This window comes from Lonchura striata, chromosome Z (genome assembly GCF_050655825.1).
Source record: "Lonchura striata isolate lonStrDom1 chromosome Z, ASM5065582v1, whole genome shotgun sequence".
Lineage (NCBI taxonomy): Eukaryota > Metazoa > Chordata > Aves > Passeriformes > Estrildidae > Lonchura > Lonchura striata.
The window spans coordinates 35,576,748-35,594,740 of record NC_140740.1 but is presented as its reverse complement, the minus strand read 5'-3'; positions in this window follow the sequence as shown (position 1 = coordinate 35,594,740).

Here is a 17,993-nt window from a genome sequence, read left to right as displayed (position 1 = left end):
AAAGAGCAGTGTCTTTGGAGTGTGAGGCAAGTCCATGTTTCTGGGCAAGAGCGGCATAATTCCGCTGTGCTGGTAAAATTTTGCCAGCGAGTCACACTGGCAAAGCTTTACGCTAAGATGCAGTCCTGTCAGGACACAGACTACGGCGGTCCGGAGCTGTCCGGAGGGAAGTGGCGCTCCCCGGCGTCTTTCTGCCGAAGCCAGGCTTCGGAGCCTGCGGCTGCCGCTGCCCTCATCTGTGCACGAAGCAGCCGCTCCTTCGCCTCCGAGAGCCGCAGAGACAGGTGGCGTGTATGACGCGAAGAACGAAGCCGGCTTGTGTGCGCATTCTTCGGACTGCTAAAGGACAGTGGCTGCAGCTCCGTGCCGCATCAATTCACTGCTGCAATGCTTATGGCAGGTGTTCCTGGACTACTTTCCTGCATTTTGTCTTCGCCCTGATACAGCCCCTCCACAGAAAATCGTGCTCGTCCTCTGAGGCTCCGGGATGCAGAGACCTCGGTGGCAGCTGCAGAAAAGAAGGGCTGTGCCGAATTTGTCGGGAAGTAAGAGCATAAACAACGCCTTGTGTTTGGGAATGAGCAGCTGCTGGATTTTGCAATTGCCTTCATGTGCACTGAATGCCAGGCTGGGATGTGCGCACCTAAAACTACGAGCTGGGCAGGAGCAGGCAGAGAGCACGGCCATCTGAGAGCATTTCCTAGCCTGCTTAGGAAAGAGCAGTGTCTTTGGAGTGTGAGGCAAGTCCATGTTTCTGGGCAAGAGCGGGATAAGTCCGCTGTGCTGGTAAGCTTTTTCCCTGCGAGACACACTGGCAAAGCTTTTCGCTATGATGAAGTCCACTCAGGACGCAGACTACGGCTGTCCGGAGCTGTCCGGAGGGAAGTGCCGCTCCCCGGCGTCTTTCTGCTGAAGCCGCGCTACGGAGCCTGCGGCTGCCGCTGCCCTCATCTGTGCACGAAGCAGCCGCTCCTTCGCCTCCGGGAGCAGCAGAGGGAGGTGGCTTGTACGAGGTGAAGAACGAAGCCGGCTTGTGTGCGCATTCTTCGGACTGCTAAAGGACAGTGGCTGCAGCTCCGTGCCGCCTCAATTCACGGCTGGCATGCTTATGGCAGGTGTTCCTGGACTACTTTCCTGCGTTTAGAATTCGCCCTGATACAGCCTCTCCTGGCTAAATCGTGCTCGTCCTCTGAGGCTCCGGGATGCAGAGACCTCGGTGGCAGCTGCAGAAAAGAAGGGCTGCACCGAATTTGTCGGGAAGCAAGAGCATAAACAGCGCACTTGTGTTTGGAAATGAGCAGCTGCTGGATTTTGCAGTTGCCTTGACTGTGCACTGAATGCCAGGCTGGGATGTGCGCACCTAAAACTACGAGCTGGGCAGGAGCAGGCAGAGAGCACGGCCATCTGAGAGCATTTTCTAGTCTGCTCGGAAAAGAGCAGTGTCTTTGGAGTGTGAGGCAAGTCCATGTTTCTGGGCAAGAGCGGGATAATTCCGCTGTGCTGGTAAAATTTTGCCAGCGAGTCACACTGGCAAAGCTTTTCGCTAAGATGCAGTCCTGTCAGGACACAGACTACGGCGGTCCGGAGCTGTCCGGAGGGAAGTGGCACTCCCCGGCGTCTTTCTGCCGAAGCCAGGCTTCGGAGCCTGCGGCTGCCGCTGCCCTCATCTGTGCACGAAGCAGCCGCTCCTTCGCCTCCGAGAGCCGCAGAGACAGGTGGCGTGTATGACGCGAAGAACGAAGCCGGCTTGTGTGCGCATTCTTCGGACTGCTAAAGGACAGTGGCTGCAGCTCCGTGCCGCATCAATTCACTGCTGCAATGCTTATGGCAGGTGTTCCTGGACTACTTTCCTGCATTTTGTCTTCGCCCTGATACAGCCCCTCCACAGAAAATCGTGCTCGTCCTCTGAGGCTCCCGGATGCAGAGACCTCGGTGGCAGCTGCAGAAAAGAAGGGCTGTGCCGAATTTGTCGGGAAGTAAGAGCATAAACAACGCCTTGTGTTTGGGAATGAGCAGCTGCTGGATTTTGCAATTGCCTTCATGTGCACTGAATGCCAGGCTGGGATGTGCGCACCTAAAACTACGAGCTGGGCAGGAGCAGGCAGAGAGCACGGCCATCTGAGAGCATTTCCTAGCCTGCTTAGGAAAGAGCAGTGTCTTTGGAATGTGAGGCAAGTCCATGTTTCTGGGCAAGAGCGGGATAAGTCCGCTGTGCTGGTAAGCTTTTTCCCTGCGAGACACACTGGCAAAGCTTTTCGCTATGATGAAGTCCACTCAGGACGCAGACTACGGCTGTCCGGAGCTGTCTGGAGGGAAGTGCAGCTCCCCGGCGTCTTTCTGCTGAAGCCGCGCTACGGAGCCTGCGGCTGCCGCTGCCCTCATCTGTTCACGAAGCAGCCGCTCCTTCGCCTCCGGGAGCAGCAGAGGGAGGTGGCTTGTACGAGGTGAAGAACGAAGCCGGCTTGTGTGCGCATTCTTCGGACTGCTAAAGGACAGTGGCTGCAGCTCCGTGCCGCCTCAATTCACGGCTGGCATGCTTATGGCAGGTGTTCCTGGACTACTTTCCTGCGTTTAGAATTCGCCCTGATACAGCCTCTCCTGGCTAAATCGTGCTCGTCCTCTGAGGCTCCAGGATGCAGAGACCTCGGTGGCAGCTGCAGAAAAGAAGGGCTGCACCGAATTTGTCGGGAAGCAAGAGCATAAACAGCGCACTTGTGTTTGGAAATGAGCAGCTGCTGGATTTTGCAGTTGCCTTGACTGTGCACTGAATGCCAGGCTGGGATGTGCGCACCTAAAACTACGAGCTGGGCAGGAGCAGGCAGAGAGCACGGCCATCTGAGAGCATTTTCTAGTCTGCTCGGAAAAGAGCAGTGTCTTTGGAGTGTGAGGCAAGTCCATGTTTCTGGGCAAGAGCGGGATAATTCCGCTGTGCTGGTAAAATTTTGCCAGCGAGTCACACTGGCAAAGCTTTTCGCTAAGATGCAGTCCTGTCAGGACACAGACTACGGCGGTCCGGAGCTGTCCGGAGGGAAGTGGCACTCCCCGGCGTCTTTCTGCCGAAGCCAGGCTTCGGAGCCTGCGGCTGCCGCTGCCCTCATCTGTGCACGAAGCAGCCGCTCCTTCGCCTCCGGGAGCCGCAGAGACAGGTGGCGTGTACGACGCGAAGAACGAAGCCGGCTTGTGTGCGCATTCTTCGGACTGCTAAAGGACAGTGGCTGCAGCTCCGTGCCGCATCAATTCACTGCTGCAATGCTTATGGCAGGTGTTCCTGGACTACTTTCCTGCATTTTGTCTTCGCCCTGATACAGCCCCTCCACAGAAAATCGTGCTCGTCCTCTGAGGCTCCAGGATGCAGAGACCTCGGTGGCAGCTGCAGAAAAGAAGGGCTGTGCCGAATTTGTCGGGAAGTAAGAGCATAAACAACGCCTTGTGTTTGGGAATGAGCAGCTGCTGGATTTTGCAATTGCCTTCATGTGCACTGAATGCCAGGCTGGGATGTGCGCACCTAAAACTACGAGCTGGGCAGGAGCAGGCAGAGAGCACGGCCATCTGAGAGCATTTTCTAGTCTGCTCGGAAAAGAGCAGTGTCTTTGGAGTGTGAGGTAAGTCCATGTTTCTGGGCAAGAGCGGGATAATTCCGCTGTGCTGGTAAAATTTTGCCAGCGAGTCACACTGGCAAAGCTTTTCGCTAAGATGCAGTCCTGTCAGGACACAGACTACGGCGATCCGGAGCTGTCCGGAGGGAAGTGGCGCTCCCCGGCGTCTTTCTGCCGAAGCCACGCTTCGGAGCCTGCGGCTGCCGCAGCCCTCATCTGTGCACGAAGCAGCCGCTTCTTCACCTCCGAGAGCCGCTGAAAGCGGTGGCTTGTACGAGGCGAAGAACGAAGCCGGCTTGTGTGCGCATTCTTCGGACTGCTAAAGGACAGTGGCTGCAGCTCCGTGCCGCCTCAATTCACGGCTGGCATGCTTATGGCAGGTGTTCCTGGACTACTTTCCTGCGTTTTGTCTTCGCCCTGATACAGCCCCTCCAGGGAAAATCGTGCTCGTCCTCTGAGGCTCCCGGATACAGAGACCTCGGTGGCAGCTGCAGAAAAGAAGGGCTGTGCCGAATTTCTCGAGAAGTAAGAGCATAAACAACGCCTTGTGTTTGGGAATGAGCAGCTGCTGGATTTTGCAATTGCCTTCACTGTGCACTGAATGCCAGGCTGGGATGTGCGCACCTAAAACTACGAGCTGGGCAGGAGCAGGCAGCGAGCACGGCCATCTGAGAGCATTTCCTAGCCTGCTTAGGAAAGAGCAGTGTCTTTGGAGTGTGAGGCAAGTCCATGTTTCTGGGCAAGAGCGGGATAAGTCCGCTGTGCTGGTAAGCTTTTTCCCTGCGAGACACACTGGCAAAGCTTTTCGCTATGATGAAGTCCACTCAGGACGCAGACTACGGCTGTCCGGAGCTGTCCGGAGGGAAGTGCCGCTCCCCGGCGTCTTTCTGCTGAAGCCGCGCTACGGAGCCTGCGGCTGCCGCTGCCCTCATCTGTGCACGAAGCAGCCGCTCCTTCGCCTCCGGAAGCCGCAGAAACAGGTGGCTTGTACGAGGTGAAGAACGAAGCCGGCTTGTGTGCGCATTCTTCGGACTGCTAAAGGACAGTGGCTGCAGCTCCGTGCCGCCTCAATTCACGGCTGGCATGCTTATGGCCGGTGTTCCTGGACTACTTTCCTGCGTTTAGAATTCGCCCTGATACAGCCTCTCCTGGCTAAATCGTGCTCGTCCTCTGAGGCTCCAGGATGCAGAGACCTCGGTGGCAGCTGCAGAAAAGAAGGGCTGCACCGAATTTGTCGGGAAGCAAGAGCATAAACAGCGCACTTGTGTTTGGAAATGAGCAGCTGCTGGATTTTGCAATTGCCTTCATGTGCACTGAATGCCAGGCTGGGATGTGCGCACCTAAAACTACGAGCTGGGCAGGAGCAGGCAGAGAGCACGGCCATCTGAGAGCATTTTCTAGTCTGCTCGGAAAAGAGCAGTGTCTTTGGAGTGTGAGGCAAGTCCATGTTTCTGGGCAAGAGCGGGATAATTCCGCTGTGCTGGTAAAATTTTGCCAGCGAGTCACACTGGCAAAGCTTTTCGCTAAGATGCAGTCCTGTCAGGACACAGACTACGGCGGTCCGGAGCTGTCCGGAGGGAAGTGGCACTCCCCGGCGTCTTTCTGCCGAAGCCAGGTTTCGGAGCCTGCGGCTGCCGCTGCCCTCATCTGTGCACGAAGCAGCCGCTCCTTCGCCTCCGGGAGCCGCAGAGACAGGTGGCGTGTATGACGCGAAGAACGAAGCCGGCTTGTGTGCGCATTCTTCGGACTGCTAAAGGACAGTGGCTGCAGCTCCGTGCCGCATCAATTCACGGCTGGCATGCTTATGGCAGGTGTTCCTGGACTACTTTCCTGCATTTTGTCTTCGCCCTGATACAGCCTCTCCAGGGAAAATCGTGCTCGTCCTCTGAGGCTCCGGGATGCAGAGACCTCGGTGGCAGCTGCAGAAAAGAAGGGCTGCACCGAATTTGTCGGGAAGCAAGAGCATAAACAGCGCACTTGTGTTTGGAAATGAGCAGCTGCTGGATTTTGCAATTGCCTTGACTGTGCACTGAATGCCAGGCTGGGATGTGCGCACCTAAAACTACGAGCTGGGCAGGAGCAGGCAGAGAGCACGGCCATCTGAGAGCATTTTCTAGTCTGCTCGGAAAAGAGCAGTGTCTTTGGAGTGTGAGGCAAGTCCATGTTTCTGGGCAAGAGCGGGATAATTCCGCTGTGCTGGTAAAATTTTGCCAGCGAGTCACACTGGCAAAGCTTTTCGCTAAGATGCAGTCCTGTCAGGACACAGACTACGGCGGTCCGGAGCTGTCCGGAGGGAAGTGGCGCTCCCCGGCGTCTTTCTGCCGAAGCCACGCTTCGGAGCCTGCGGCTGCCGCAGCCCTCATCTGTGCACGAAGCAGCCGCTTCTTCACCTCCGGGAGCCGCTGAAAGCGGTGGCTTGTACGAGGCGAAGAACGAGGCCGGCTTGTGTGCGCATTCTTCGGACTGCTAAAGGACAGTGGCTGCAGCTCCGTGCCGCCTCAATTCACGGCTGGCATGCTTATGGCAGGTGTTCCTGGACTACTTTCCTGCGTTTTGTCTTCGCCCTGATACAGCCCCTCCACAGAAAATCGTGCTCGTCCTCTGAGGCTCCCGGATACAGAGACCTCGGTGGCAGCTGCAGAAAAGAAGGGCTGTGCCGAATTTCTCGAGAAGTAAGAGCATAAACAACGCCTTGTGTTTGGGAATGAGCAGCTGCTGGATTTTGCAATTGCCTTCAATGTGCACTGAATGCCAGGCTGGGATGTGCGCACCTAAAACTACGAGCTGGGCAGGAGCAGGCAGCGAGCACAGCCATCTGAGAGCATTTCCTAGCCTGCTTAGGAAAGAGCAGTGTCTTTGGAGTGTGAGGCAAGTCCATGTTTCTGGGCAAGAGCGGGATAAGTCCGCTGTGCTGGTAAGCATTTTCCCTGCGAGACACACTGGCAAAGCTTTTCGCTATGATGAAGTCCACTCAGGACGCAGACTACGGCTGTCCGGAGCTGTCCGGAGGGAAGTGCCGCTCCCCGGCGTCTTTCTGCTGAAGCCGCGCTACGGAGCCTGCGGCTGCCGCTGCCCTCATCTGTGCACGAAGCAGCCGCTCCTTCGCCTCCGGAAGCCGCAGAAACAGGTGGCTTGTACGAGGTGAAGAACGAAGCCGGCTTGTGTGCGCATTCTTCGGACTGCTAAAGGACAGTGGCTGCAGCTCCGTGCCGCCTCAATTCACGGCTGGCATGCTTATGGCAGGTGTTCCTGGACTACTTTCCTGCGTTTAGAATTCGCCCTGATACAGCCTCTCCTGGCTAAATCGTGCTCGTCCTCTGAGGCTCCAGGATGCAGAGACCTCGGTGGCAGCTGCAGAAAAGAAGGGCTGCACCGAATTTGTCGGGAAGCAAGAGCATAAACAGCGCACTTGTGTTTGGAAATGAGCAGCTGCTGGATTTTGCAATTGCCTTGACTGTGCACTGAATGCCAGGCTGGGATGTGCGCACCTAAAACTACGAGCTGGGCAGGAGCAGGCAGAGAGCACGGCCATCTGAGAGCATTTTCTAGTCTGCTCGGAAAAGAGCAGTGTCTTTGGAGTGTGAGGCAAGTCCATGTTTCTGGGCAAGAGCGGGATAATTCCGCTGTGCTGGTAAAATTTTGCCAGCGAGTCACACTGGCAAAGCTTTTCGCTAAGATGCAGTCCTGTCAGGACACAGACTACGGCGGTCCGGAGCTGTCCGGAGGGAAGTGGCACTCCCCGGCGTCTTTCTGCCGAAGCCAGGCTTCGGAGCCTGCGGCTGCCGCTGCCCTCATCTGTGCACGAAGCAGCCGCTCCTTCGCCTCCGGGAGCCGCAGAGACAGGTGGCGTGTATGACGCGAAGAACGAAGCCGGCTTGTGTGCGCATTCTTCGGACTGCTAAAGGACAGTGGCTGCAGCTCCGTGCCGCATCAATTCACGGCTGGCATGCTTATGGCAGGTGTTCCTGGACTACTTTCCTGCATTTTGTCTTCGCCCTGATACAGCCCCTCCAGGGAAAATCGTGCTCGTCCTCTGAGGCTCCGGGATGCAGAGACCTCGGTGGCAGCTGCAGAAAAGAAGGGCTGTGCCGAATTTGTCGGGAAGCAAGAGCATAAACAGCGCACTTGTGTTTGGAAATGAGCAGCTGCTGGATTTTGCAATTGCCTTGACTGTGCACTGAATGCCAGGCTGGGATGTGCGCACCTAAAACTACGAGCTGGGCAGGAGCAGGCAGAGAGCACGGCCATCTGAGAGCATTTTCTAGTCTGCTCGGAAAAGAGCAGTGTCTTTGGAGTGTGAGGCAAGTCCATGTTTCTGGGCAAGAGCGGGATAATTCCGCTGTGCTGGTAAAATTTTGCCAGCGAGTCACACTGGCAAAGCTTTTCGCTAAGATGCAGTCCTGTCAGGACACAGACTACGGCGGTCCGGAGCTGTCCGGAGGGAAGTGGCACTCCCCGGCGTCTTTCTGCCGAAGCCAGGCTTCGGAGCCTGCGGCTGCCGCTGCCCTCATCTGTGCACGAAGCAGCCGCTCCTTCGCCTCCGGGAGCCGCAGAGAGAGGTGGCTTGTACGAGGCGAAGAACGAAGCCGGCTTGTGTGCGCATTCTTCGGACTGCTAAAGGACAGTGGCTGGAGCTCTCTGCCCCCTCAATTCACTGCTGGCATGCTTATGGCAGGTGTTCCAGGACTACTTTCCTGCGTTTTGTCTTCGCCCTGATACAGCCCCTCCTGTCAAAATCGTGCTCGTCCTCTGAGGCTCCAGGATGCAGAGACCACGGTGGCAGCTGCAGAAAAGAAGGGCAGCGCCGAATTTGTCTGGAAGCAAGAGCATAAACAGCGCCTTATTGTTGGGAATGAGCAGCTGCTGGATTTTGCAATTGCCTTGACTGTGCACTGAATGCCAGGCTGGGATGTGCGCACCTAAAACTACGAGCTGGGCAGGAGCAGGCAGAGAGCACGGCCATCTGAGAGCATTTCCTAGCCTGCCCAGGAAAGAGCAGTGTCTTTGGAGTGTGAGGCAAGTCCATGTTTCCGGGGAAGATCGGGATAATGCCGCTGTGCTGGTAAGCTATTTTCGTGCGAGACACACTGGCAAAGCTTTTCGCTACGATGCAGTCCACTCAGGACGCAGACTACGGCTGTCCGGAGCTGTCCGGAGGGAAGTGGCGCTCCCCGGCGTCTTTCTGCTGAAGCCGCGCTACGGAGCCTGCGGCTGCCGCTGCCCTCATCTGTGCACGAAGCAGCCGCTCCTTCGCCTCCGGAAGCCGCAGAAACAGGTGGCTTCTACGAGGCGAAGAACGAAGCCGGCTTGTGTGCGCATTCTTCGGACTGCTAAAGGACAGTGGCTGCAGCTCCGTGCCGCCTCAATTCACGGCTGGCATGCTTATGGCAGGTGTTCCTGGACTACTTTCCTGCATTTTGTCTTCGCCCTGATACAGCCCCTCCAGGGAAAATCGTGCTCGTCCTCTGAGGCTCCGGGATGCAGAGACCTCGGTGGCAGCTGCAGAAAAGAAGGGCTGTGCCGAATTTCTCGAGAAGTAAGAGCATAAACAACGCCTTGTGTTTGGGAATGAGCAGCTGCTGGATTTTGCAATTGCCTTCACTGTGCACTGAATGCCAGGGTGGAAGTGCGCACCTAAAACTACGAGCTGGGCAGGAGCAGGCAGCGAGCACGGCCATCTGAGAGCATTTCCTAGCCTGCCCAGGAAAGAGCAGTGTCTTTGGAGTGTGAGGCAAGTCCATGTTTCTGGGCAAGATCGGGATAAGTCCGCTGTGCTGGTAAGCTTTTTCCCTGCGAGTCACACTGGCAAAGCTTTTCGCTATGATGAAGTCCACTCAGGACGCAGACTACGGCTGTCCGGAGCTGTCCGGAGGGAAGTGGCGCTCCCCGGCGTCTTTCTGCTGAAGCCGCGCTACGGAGCCTGCGGCTGCCGCTGCCCTCATCTGTGCACGAAGCAGCCGCTCCTTCGCCTCCGGGAGCCGCAGAAACAGGTGGCTTGTACGAGGTGAAGAACGAAGCCGGCTTGTGTGCGCATTCTTCGGACTGCTAAAGGACAGTGGCTGCAGCTCCGTGCCGCATCAATTCACGGCTGGCATGCTTATGGCAGGTGTTCAGGACTACTTTCCTGCATTTTGTCTTCGCCCTGATACAGCCTCTCCAGGGAAAATCGTGCTCGTCCTCTGAGGCTCCGGGATGCAGAGACCTCGGTGGCAGCTGCAGAAAAGAAGGGCTGTGCCGAATTTCTCGAGAAGTAAGAGCATAAACAACGCCTTGTGTTTGGGAATGAGCAGCTGCTGAATTTTGCAATTGCCTTCAATGTGCACTGAATGCCAGGCTGGGATGTGCGCACCTAAAACTACGAGCTGGGCAGGAGCAGGCAGCGAGCACGGCCATCTGAGAGCATTTCCTAGCCTGCTCGGAAAAGAGCAGTGTCTTTGGAGTGTGAGGCAAGTCCATGTTTCTGGGCAAGAGCGGGATAAGTCCGCTGTGCTGGTAAAATTTTGCCTGCGAGTCACACTGGCAAAGCTTTTCGCTAAGATGCAGTCCTGTCAGGACACAGACTACGGCGGTCCGGAGCTGTCCGGAGGGAAGTGGCACTCCCCGGCGTCTTTCTGCCGAAGCCAGGCTTCGGAGCCTGCGGCTGCCGCTGCCCTCATCTGTGCACGAAGCAGCCGCTTCTTCACCTCCGAGAGCCGCTGAAAGCGGTGGCTTGTACGAGGCGAAGAACGAGGCCGGCTTGTGTGCGCATTCTTCGGACTGCTAAAGGACAGTGGCTGCAGCTCCGTGCCCCTTCAATTCACTGCTGCAATGCTTATGGCAGGTGTTCCTGGACTACTTTCCTGCGTTTAGAATTCGCCCTGATACAGCCTCTCCTGGCTAAATCGTGCTCGTCCTCTGAGGCTCCAGGATGCAGAGACCTCGGTGGCAGCTGCAGAAAAGAAGGGCTGCACCGAATTTGTCGGGAAGCAAGAGCATAAACAGCGCACTTGTGTTTAGAAATGAGCAGCTGCTGGATTTTGCAATTGCCTTGACTGTGCACTGAATGCCAGGCTGGGATGTGCGCACCTAAAACTACGAGCTGGGCAGGAGCAGGCAGAGAGCACGGCCATCTGAGAGCATTTCCTAGCCTGCTTAGGAAAGAGCAGTGTCTTTGGAGTGTGAGGCAAGTCCATGTTTCTGGGCAAGAGCGGGATAAGTCCGCTGTGCTGGTAAGCTTTTTCCCTGCGAGTCACACTGGCAAAGCTTTTCGCTATGATGAAGTCCACTCAGGACGCAGACTACGGCTGTCCGGAGCTGTCCGGAGGGAAGTGGCGCTCCCCGGCGTCTTTCTGCTGAAGCCGCGCTACGGAGCCTGCGGCTGCCGCTGCCCTCATCTGTGCACGAAGCAGCCGCTCCTTCACCTCCGGAAGCCGCAGAAACAGGTGGCTTGTACGAGGTGAAGAACGAAGCCGGCTTGTGTGCGCATTCTTCGGACTGCTAAAGGACAGTGGCTGCAGCTCCGTGCCGCCTCAATTCACGGCTGGCATGCTTATGGCAGGTGTTCCTGGACTACTTTCCTGCGTTTAGAATTCGCCCTGATACAGCCTCTCCTGGCTAAATCGTGCTCGTCCTCTGAGGCTCCAGGATGCAGAGACCTCGGTGGCAGCTGCAGAAAAGAAGGGCTGCACCGAATTTGTCGGGAAGCAAGAGCATAAACAGCGCACTTGTGTTTGGAAATGAGCAGCTGCTGGATTTTGCAATTGCCTTCACTGTGCACTGAATGCCAGGCTGGGATGTGCGCACCTAAAACTACGAGCTGGGCAGGAGCAGGCAGAGAGCACGGCCATCTGAGAGCATTTTCTAGTCTGCTCGGAAAAGAGCAGTGTCTTTGGAGTGTGAGGCAAGTCCATGTTTCTGGGCAAGAGCGGGATAATTCCGCTGTGCTGGTAAAATTTTGCCAGCGAGTCACACTGGCAAAGCTTTTCGCTAAGATGCAGTCCTGTCAGGACACAGACTACGGCGGTCCGGAGCTGTCCGGAGGGAAGTGGCACTCCCCGGCGTCTTTCTGCCGAAGCCAGGCTTCGGAGCCTGCGGCTGCCGCTGCCCTCATCTGTGCACGAAGCAGCCGCTCCTTCGCCTCCGGGAGCCGCAGAGACAGGTGGCGTGTATGACGCGAAGAACGAAGCCGGCTTGTGTGCGCATTCTTCGGACTGCTAAAGGACAGTGGCTGCAGCTCCGTGCCGCATCAATTCACTGCTGCAATGCTTATGGCAGGTGTTCCTGGACTACTTTCCTGCATTTTGTCTTCGCCCTGATACAGCCCCTCCACAGAAAATCGTGCTCGTCCTCTGAGGCTCCGGGATGCAGAGACCTCGGTGGCAGCTGCAGAAAAGAAGGGCTGTGCCGAATTTGTCGGGAAGTAAGAGCATAAACAGCGCACTTGTGTTTGGGAATGAGCAGCTGCTGGATTTTGCAATTGCCTTCATGTGCACTGAATGCCAGGCTGGGATGTGCGCACCTAAAACTACGAGCTGGGCAGGAGCAGGCAGACAGCACGGCCATCTGAGAGAATTTCCTAGCCTGCCCAGGAAAGAGCAGTGTCTTTGGAGTGTGAGGTAAGTCCATGTTTCTGGGCAAGAGCGGGATAAGTCCGCTGTGCTGGTAAGCTTTTTCCCTGCGAGACACACTGGCAAAGCTTTTCGCTATGATGAAGTCCACTCAGGACGCAGACTACGCTGATCCGGAGCTGTCCGGAGGGAAGTGCCGCTCCCCGGCGTCTTTCTGCCGAAGCCGCGCTACGGAGCCTGCACCTGCCGCTGCCCTCATCTGTGCACGAAGCAGCCGCTCCTTCGCCTCCGGGAGCAGCAGAGGGAGGTGGCTTGTACGAGGTGAAGAACGAAGCCGGCTTGTGTGCGCATTCTTCGGACTGCTAAAGGACAGTGGCTGCAGCTCCGTGCCGCCTCAATTCACGGCTGGCATGCTTATGGCAGGTGTTCCTGGACTACTTTCCTGCGTTTAGACTTCGCCCTGATACAGCCTCTCCTGGCTAAATCGTGCTCGTCCTCTGAGGCTCCAGGATGCAGAGACCTCGGTGGCAGCTGCAGAAAAGAAGGGCTGCACCGAATTTGTCGGGAAGCAAGAGCATAAACAGCGCACTTGTGTTTGGAAATGAGCAGCTCCTGGATTTTGCAATTGCCTTGACTGTGCACTGAATGCCAGGCTGGGATGTGCGCACCTAAAACTACGAGCTGGGCAGGAGCAGGCAGAGAGCACGGCCATCTGAGAGCATTTTCTAGTCTGCTCGGAAAAGAGCAGTGTCTTTGGAGTGTGAGGCAAGTCCATGTTTCTGGGCAAGAGCGGGATAATTCCGCTGTGCTGGTAAAATTTTGCCAGCGAGTCACACTGGCAAAGCTTTTCGCTAAGATGCAGTCCTGTCAGGACACAGACTACGGCTTGCCGGAGCTGTCCGGAGGGAAGTGGCACTCCCCGGCGTCTTTCTGCCGAAGCCAGGCTTCGGAGCCTGCGGCTGCCGCTGCCCTCATCTGTGCACGAAGCAGCCGCTCCTTCGCCTCCGAGAGCCGCAGAGACAGGTGGCGTGTATGACGCGAAGAACGAAGCCGGCTTGTGTGCGCATTCTTCGGACTGCTAAAGGACAGTGGCTGCAGCTCCGTGCCGCATCAATTCACAGCTGCAATGCTTATGGCAGGTGTTCCTGGACTACTTTCCTGCATTTTGTCTTCGCCCTGATACAGCCCCTCCACAGAAAATCGTGCTCGTCCTCTGAGGCTCCGGGATGCAGAGACCTCGGTGGCAGCTGCAGAAAAGAAGGGCTGTGCCGAATTTGTCGGGAAGTAAGAGCATAAACAACGCCTTGTGTTTGGGAATGAGCAGCTGCTGGATTTTGCAATTGCCTTCATGTGCACTGAATGCCAGGCTGGGATGTGCGCACCTAAAACTACGAGCTGGGCAGGAGCAGGCAGAGACCACGGCCATCTGAGAGCATTTCCTAGCCTGCTTAGGAAAGAGCAGTGTCTTTGGAGTGTGAGGCAAGTCCATGTTTCTGGGCAAGAGCGGGATAAGTCCGCTGTGCTGGTAAGCTTTTTCCCTGCGAGACACACTGACAAAGCTTTTCGCTATGATGAAGTCCACTCAGGACGCAGACTACGGCTGTCCGGAGCTGTCCGGAGGGAAGTGCCGCTCCCCGGCGTCTTTCTGCTGAAGCCGCGCTACGGAGCCTGCGGCTGCCGCTGCCCTCATCTGTGCACGAAGCAGCCGCTCCTTCGCCTCCGGGAGCAGCAGAGGGAGGTGGCTTGTACGAGGTGAAGAACGAAGCCGGCTTGTGTGCGCATTCTTCGGACTGCTAAAGGACAGTGGCTGCAGCTCCGTGCCGCCTCAATTCACGGCTGGCATGCTTATGGCAGGTGTTCCTGGACTACTTTCCTGCGTTTAGACTTCGCCCTGATACAGCCTCTCCTGGCTAAATCGTGCTCGTCCTCTGAGGCTCCAGGATGCAGAGACCTCGGTGGCAGCTGCAGAAAAGAAGGGCTGCACCGAATTTGTCGGGAAGCAAGAGCATAAACAGCGCACTTGTGTTTGGAAATGAGCAGCTGCTGGATTTTGCAATTGCCTTCACTGTGCACTGAATGCCAGGCTGGGATGTGCGCACCTAAAACTACGAGCTGGGCAGGAGCAGGCAGAGAGCACGGCCATCTGAGAGCATTTTCTAGTCTGCTCGGAAAAGAGCAGTGTCTTTGGAGTGTGAGGCAAGTCCATGTTTCTGGGCAAGAGCGGCATAATTCCGCTGTGCTGGTAAAATTTTGCCAGCGAGTCACACTGGCAAAGCTTTACGCTAAGATGCAGTCCTGTCAGGACACAGACTACGGCGGTCCGGAGCTGTCCGAGGGAAGTGGCGCTCCCCGGCGTCTTTCTGCCGAAGCCAGGCTTCGGAGCCTGCGGCTGCCGCTGCCCTCATCTGTGCACGAAGCAGCCGCTCCTTCGCCTCCGAGAGCCGCAGAGACAGGTGGCGTGTATGACGCGAAGAACGAAGCCGGCTTGTGTGCGCATTCTTCGGACTGCTAAAGGACAGTGGCTGCAGCTCCGTGCCGCATCAATTCACTGCTGCAATGCTTATGGCAGGTGTTCCTGGACTACTTTCCTGCATTTTGTCTTCGCCCTGATACAGCCCCTCCACAGAAAATCGTGCTCGTCCTCTGAGGCTCCGGGATGCAGAGACCTCGGTGGCAGCTGCAGAAAAGAAGGGCTGTGCCGAATTTGTCGGGAAGTAAGAGCATAAACAGCGCACTTGTGTTTGGGAATGAGCAGCTGCTGGATTTTGCAATTGCCTTCATGTGCACTGAATGCCAGGCTGGGATGTGCGCACCTAAAACTACGAGCTGGGCAGGAGCAGGCAGACAGCACGGCCATCTGAGAGAATTTCCTAGCCTGCCCAGGAAAGAGCAGTGTCTTTGGAGTGTGAGGTAAGTCCATGTTTCTGGGCAAGAGCGGGATAAGTCCGCTGTGCTGGTAAGCTTTTTCCCTGCGAGACACACTGGCAAAGCTTTTCGCTATGATGAAGTCCACTCAGGACGCAGACTACGGCTGTCCGGAGCTGTCCGGAGGGACGTGCCGCTCCCCGGCGTCTTTCTGCTGAAGCCGCGCTACGGAGCCTGCGGCTGCCGCTGCCCTCATCTGTGCACGAAGCAGCCGCTCCTTCGCCTCCGGGAGCCGCAGAAACAGGTGGCTTGTACGAGGTGAAGAACGAAGCCGGCTTGTGTGCGCATTCTTCAGACTGCTAAAGGACAGTGGCTGCAGCTCCGTGCCGCATCAATTCACGGCTGGCATGCTTATGGCAGGTGTTCAGGACTACTTTCCTGCGTTTTGACTTCGCCCTGATACAGCCCCTCCTGTCAAAATCGTGCTCGTCCTCTGAGGCTCCGGGATGCAGAGACCTCGATGGCAGCTGTTGAAAAGAAGGTCTGTGCCGAATTTGTCGGGAAGCAAGAGCATAAACAGCGCACTTGTGTTTGGGAATGAGCAGCTGCTGGATTTTGCAATTGCCTTCACTTTGCACTGAATGCCAGGGTGGAAGTGCGCACCTAAAACTACGAGCTGGGCAGGAGCAGGCAGAGAGCACGGCCATCTGAGAGCATTTCCTAGCCTGCCCAGGAAAGAGCAGTGTCTTTGGAGTGTGAGGCAAGTCCATGTTTCTGGGCAAGAGCGGGATAAGTCCGCTGTGCTGGTAAGCTTTTTCCCTGCGAGACACACTGGCAAAGCTTTTCGCTATGATGAAGTCCACTCAGGACGCAGACTACGGCTGTCCGGAGCTGTCCGGAGGGAAGTGCCGCTCCCTGGCGTCTTTCTGCTGAAGCCGCGCTACGGAGCCTGCGGCTGCCGCTGCCCTCATCTGTGCACGAAGCAGCCGCTCCTTCGCCTCCGGAAGCCGCAGAAACAGGTGGCTTGTACGAGGTGAAGAACGAAGCCGGCTTGTGTGCGCATTCTTCGGACTGCTAAAGGACAGTGGCTGCAGCTCCGTGCCGCATCGATTCACTGCTGCAATGCTTATGGCAGGTGTTCCTGGACTACTTTCCTGCATTTTGTCTTCGCCCTGATACAGCCCCTCCACAGAAAATCGTGCTCGTCCTCTGAGGCTCCGGGATGCAGAGACCTCGGTGGCAGCTGCAGAAAAGAAGGGCTGTGCCGAATTTGTCGGGAAGTAAGAGCATAAACAACGCCTTGTGTTTGGGAATGAGCAGCTGCTGGATTTTGCAATTGCCTTGACTGTGCACTGAATGCCAGGCTGGGATGTGCGCACCTAAAACTACGAGCTGGGCAGGAGCAGGCAGAGAGCACGGCCATCTGAGAGCATTTCCTAGCCTGCTTAGGAAAGAGCAGTGTCTTTGGAGTGTGAGGCAAGTCCATGTTTCTGGGCAAGAGCGGGATAAGTCCGCTGTGCTGGTAAGCTTTTTCCCTGCGAGACACACTGGCAAAGCTTTTCGCTATGATGAAGTCCACTCAGGAGGCAGACTACGGCTGTCCGGATCTGTCCGGAGGGAAGTGGCGCTCCCCGGCGTCTTTCTGCTGAAGCCGCGCTACGGAGCCTGCGGCTGCCGCTGCCCTCATCTGTGCACGAAGCAGCCGCTCCTTCGCCTCCGGAAGCCGCAGAAACAGGTGGCTTGTACGAGGTGAAGAACGAAGCCGGCTTGTGTGCGCATTCTTCGGACTGCTAAAGGACAGTGGCTGCAGCTCCGTGCCGCATCAATTCACGGCTGGCATGCTTATGGCAGGTGTTCCAGGACTACTTTCCTGCGTTTTGACTTCGCCCTGATACAGCCCCTCCTGGCTAAATCGTGCTCGTCCTCTGAGGCTCCGGGATGCAGAGACCTCGGTGGCAGCTGCAGAAAAGAAGGGCTGCGCCGAATTTGTCGGGAAGCAAGAGCATAAACAGCGCCTTGTGTTTGGGAATGAGCAGCTGCTGGATTTTGCAATTGCCTTCACTGTGCACTGAATGCCAGGCTGGGATGTGCGCACCTAAAACTACGAGCTGGGCAGGAGCAGGCAGACAGCACGGCCATCTGAGAGCATTTCCTAGCCTGCTTAGGAAAGAGCAGTGTCTTTGGAGTGTGAGGCAAGTCCATGTTTCTGGGCAAGAGCGGGATAAGTCCGCTGTGCTGGTAAGCTTTTTCCCTGCGAGACACACTGGCAAAGCTTTTCGCTAAGATGCAGTCCTGTCAGGACACAGACTACGGCTGTCCGGAGCTGTCCGGAGGGAAGTGGCACTCCCCGGCGTCTTTCTGCCGAAGCCAGGCTTCGGAGCCTGCGGCTGCCGCTGCCCTCATCTGTGCACGAAGCAGCCGCTCCTTCGCCTCCGGAAGCCGCAGAAACAGGTGGCTTGTACGAGGCGAAGAACGAAGCCGGCTTGTGTGCGCATTCTTCGGACTGCTAAAGGACAGTGGCTGCAGCTCCGTGCCGCATCAATTCACGGCTGGCATGCTTATGGCAGGTGTTCCAGGACTACTTTCCTGCGTTTTGACTTCGCCCTGATACAGCCCCTCCTGTCAAAATCGTGCTCGTCCTCTGAGGCTCCAGGATGCAGAGATCACGGTGGCAGCTGCAGAAAAGAAGGGCAGCGCCGAATTTGTCTGGAAGCAAGAGCATAAACAGCGCCTTATTGTTGGGAATGAGCAGCTGCTGGATTTTGCAATTGCCTTGACTGTGCACTGAATGCCAGGGTGGAAGTGCGCACCTAAAACTACGAGCTGGGCAGGAGCAGGCAGAGAGCACGGCCATCTGAGAGCATTTCCTAGCCTGCTTAGGAAAGAGCAGTGTCTTTGGAGTGTGAGGCAAGTCCATGTTTCTGGGCAAGAGCGGGATAAGTCCGCTGTGCTGGTAAGCTTTTTCCCTGCGAGACACACTGGCAAA